The sequence below is a fragment of the Schistosoma mansoni genome, chromosome 1 (assembly GCF_000237925.1).
Source record: "Schistosoma mansoni strain Puerto Rico chromosome 1, complete genome".
In the NCBI taxonomy this organism is placed as follows: Eukaryota; Metazoa; Platyhelminthes; class Trematoda; order Strigeidida; family Schistosomatidae; genus Schistosoma; species Schistosoma mansoni.
The window spans coordinates 11,345,082-11,349,193 of record NC_031495.1 but is presented as its reverse complement, the minus strand read 5'-3'; the positions used below and the strand labels follow the sequence as shown (position 1 = coordinate 11,349,193).

The window sequence follows — 4,112 nt, the reverse complement described above, 5'->3', positions numbered from 1 at the left end:
CTCATTTGATTATATATATTAGAATATAAAACGTATACAAGAAACATGTTTGTCTAGCCTAAAAATCGACTAATGAGTTCAACTGTTAAAATTACTACCATCTCGAAAAACCCACATTCTGATAATAATCATCATGTGCTTACTAGTGACTGGTTTCAAGACAGATTTCTTGGAGTTCTAGTGAGAAGTTGTGACCAGTGGAGTCCAATACATGTCGGTTAGAGACAGGTATCTAACTCAAACAATAGATGAAGGGTTGTACAAGATCATGGATCGATTGAAGTTAGATATCAACACAGTTGGATACCGGCTCAGTGGTCTAGATATTAAACGTTCTCGCGCGAGACCAGATGTCCTGTGTTCGAATCCCTCTGGTACAGGATCATGGATGTGCACTGCTGAGGAGTCACATACTAGGGTGAAACGGCCGTCCAGTACTTCTAAATCTTTAATGGTGATTTAGCTTAAAAACTTACTCGTGAATTCAACCATTCAAATAATTACATAGTTAAATGTCAACAATTATATCTTATCTGTCAATATTACTGTCAAACAACTGTTTTTTGTACTTCACATAATAATAATATCAACAATAATTCGACATTCTTCATAGTAGTTAAAGTTTACGAAAGAAAACAGTTCTACTGACAGAAGTAATCGATGTTTGGTTTTGATTATTTATGCTATTCTTCTTATTATTATTATCACTGATATTATGAAATGATAGTGGTCATTACGTAATAAAACTATAAACATCTTGTTATCACTAGACAATAAATACAATGATCATTTGATTTTTGTCTGTTAAACAATGGTTGTCTTATCTTGATTATGACAAATATGGGGGACAGAGTGAGGGTGTTGGTAAAAAGAATAATGAAATGAAAAAATTATTAATCAGCGGTCACAAGTTTGTTTGTTTGTTTTTCTTATCGCATGAAACATTTTCTTCGTTAAAATTCATTATTCTTTGATTGTTATTTCTTTGATAGATGATCTAATGTTCTTATGTAATAAAAAATTTGTTTATTGAATGTTCTTCAATCAAATGTGTGATGATAGAATTAAAATGGTGTAATTAGTAAATGATCAACGATTATAAGATGTCATATTTCAACCTTTTATGACTGTGAAAAAGGTATTCCAACTAACTTATCATTATTTTGTAGATATTTCTTGGTAGTTCCTTAAGTTACTTAAGAATAACAATCTAGTTATTATATATTACAATAAAACTGAGAGTACAAAACTAAGCCATTGTATTGCAAAGCATTTTATAACATAAGTAAAGATGGATAGTGGCTAGCAGTGGAATCCAGGACGAGCGTTTCGTCCTATTTGCGACTCGTCAACTGGATGTAACTGCATCTCAGAGTTAATGTCCACTCTGGGACTCGAACCCAATACCGTTCGCTTTAAACGCCATCGCGTTATCCACTCAGCTACTGAGTCCTGATAGCCAATTGCTTGTACAATGAGTCGAAGTTTAAATTCACTTGGAATTGTCTGGTTGAATCTTCCCATTGATGCTTAGGACTGCAACTGGTCAGTTTCTTATTGACCATATGTGTATACTGTGCGTATTGTCTCGATATTGCCTTAATTCACAAGCATTATAATCAAAGATGGATAGTGGGAAGATTCAAACAAACAATACTAAGTGAATTTTATAGCATAGTCTATATTTCTAAAATTAAATGTTCTCATTTTGGCCCTTTAGGATAATTGATTGTTAATTCTTTTCAATGGTGTCATATTAGTATACAGTTCTCTACATTGGTCAATGACTCTAAAGTTAATGATTAACTTTAATTAAAAACTGAAACCTACCTTGAACAATTTTATTGACAAAGATGGATAGTGGCTAGTAGTGGAATCCAGGAAGCGCGTTTCGTCCTATTTGGGACTCGTCAGGACAATATTTTTATCTTTACTATAGAATGATTAAATTATTCATTTACCTAATATATTTTCTAGTTTATCTCCTCTTGGATTGTAATTTGGACCTCGAGTGTTGTAAATTTTAATGATGATCATAAAATCCAAAATGGTTAATAAATTAATTTCTCGAAGATCATAATAATTTCAGATCATATATCAAGTACGTATTACTTAAGTTTTGTACATATTACATATCTACTCTTTGATATATTAGTATGGGGATTTGTAGAGTTTGTAGTTATATCTATTGAGCGCGTGCCCTGTTTAATATATGACGTTATGAAACCGCCAATTAGAGAGCTGTGATTTTATCGATCGGACCCGTGATACACAAAAGCCGTATGAGTAGTCTTGAGTAATTATCAGTCCTGCTTTCTGCCTAGCTCAGCCAATTAAGTCCACAACACCAATAACAGCCTCTGAAATATGAATCATTATTCACAAACATACTGGGTTTATATACCAACCAAACAGACCACATCGTACCATCATATAGAAAATTATATTTGTACAAGATTTGGCCAGATGTGGCTGTGAATAGGGGGAGCAGTAATTAATAGACTAGGGGTAACTCAAGAATGGTAAACCATATAATAATAGTCTATAGGTCAAAATAAAGCTTATAATAAGAGGAACACGAATACAATTTGTTTCGTTACTTAACAATTATACAATAGGAAATATACATATCACATTGGTCCATAAATAGTTCTCAAAGTTACCATTCAAAAATATCTACAGGATATAACAGTAGTATTTTAACAGTTGAATACATGAGTCAAACTAAGCTAGACCACCATTGAAAACCTAGAAATAATGGACGACCATTTTGTTATTGATATATGTATAAATGATAACAATATTCAACCAGAACCATAGTCAAATCTGATAAGGTGAACTTTTTGGCCAACTCTTACAATATTCATTGGACGAGCGGTCTAATAATAATAATAATAACTCATAATTGTTAGTCACAAAAGTCAAATAGTCTAGTTCCATTTTCAATGATCTAACAATTGTTTAAGTCAATTTATCATTTCTTAATGTCTGAAATGTCAATTGAATATTGTATAAAATAGAGAGAGAAGATTGTATTAAGCTTATATGAGTAGACAATAAGTAAAGAAAACAAATCAGCAAACATTACCTACGATTGAATAAAAGATTAAGTTAAATGTCAAATTTGCCAATTATATCTTGTATTACCATTTAGAATGAAATAAAAAGGCTGAAATATCCATTTCATTCTATATTATTCAGTTAGTTAGTTAGTTAGTTAGTCAATCAATCAAATCAACTATTAGTAGATGCTTTTTATATATAGTTGAAATCATGAGTCAATTGAAGCTAGACCACCATGAAAAACCTGAAAGTACTGGACGGCCGTTTCGTCTGATTGTGGGACTCCTCAGCAGTGCGCATCCAGGCTTCCAGGTTTCTATGGTGGTCTACTTTAATTGACTCATGAATCCAACTGTAGTTATCTGTCTAAATTAAATGGTATGCATGATATTTAACTAGAAATAATCGTAGAAAAATCTCACAATTTCTAGGTTAGTTTGGAAATAGGCTCGGATTTCATAACCATTTACATTTTCATGGTTAAAAAAAACGAATTGTTGTTATCCAGTGCTAAAATCTCTATGAGAGTTATTCAATAACAAAGAAAAGATTATGGATACTTCACAGAAAATCTAAGTTATACATCAAATTATTTTGTGTTAATGACAAACCAAAAATAATCAACTGGTTTGATTAAAGTACAGAATATCCTAATTTATACGGTACTACGTCAAATAGACCAGAAGTACTGGTGAACTATCGACAATGATACTTAGCTGGAATTTAAAAACTGAGCACGGACACAGTCATGTAGATATGAAAATGTATCACTATTCAACCTTATGAAGATAAAACTCTGTAAGCTAAAAGAATTAGTCAAAAATGAGTATGTTTCAACCCTTAAAACAGTAAACTAACAGTATATCTTTATATAGGTGAAATCATGAGTCAATTGAAGCTAGATCACCATGGAAAACCTGGAAGCACTGGACGGCCGTTTCGTTCTATTGTGGGACTCTTCAGCAGTGCGCATATTTTTGTTATATGACCGATTACTCAATCACTTTCTTTCTTTGAGCATACACATAATAAAAATAAAATTTGCAACC

General features: G+C 32.0%; 1 non-coding gene across 1 annotated transcript; it reads right to left on the bottom strand.

The window, feature by feature from the left end:
- Positions 1 to 1,380: 1,380 nt before the first annotated feature.
- Smp_tRNA_02294_Pseudo_TTA.1.1 lies at positions 1,381 to 1,452 on the bottom strand. Its single transcript has one exon. It is a non-coding gene (tRNA).
- Between the last annotated feature and the right edge of the window lie 2,660 nt (positions 1,453 to 4,112).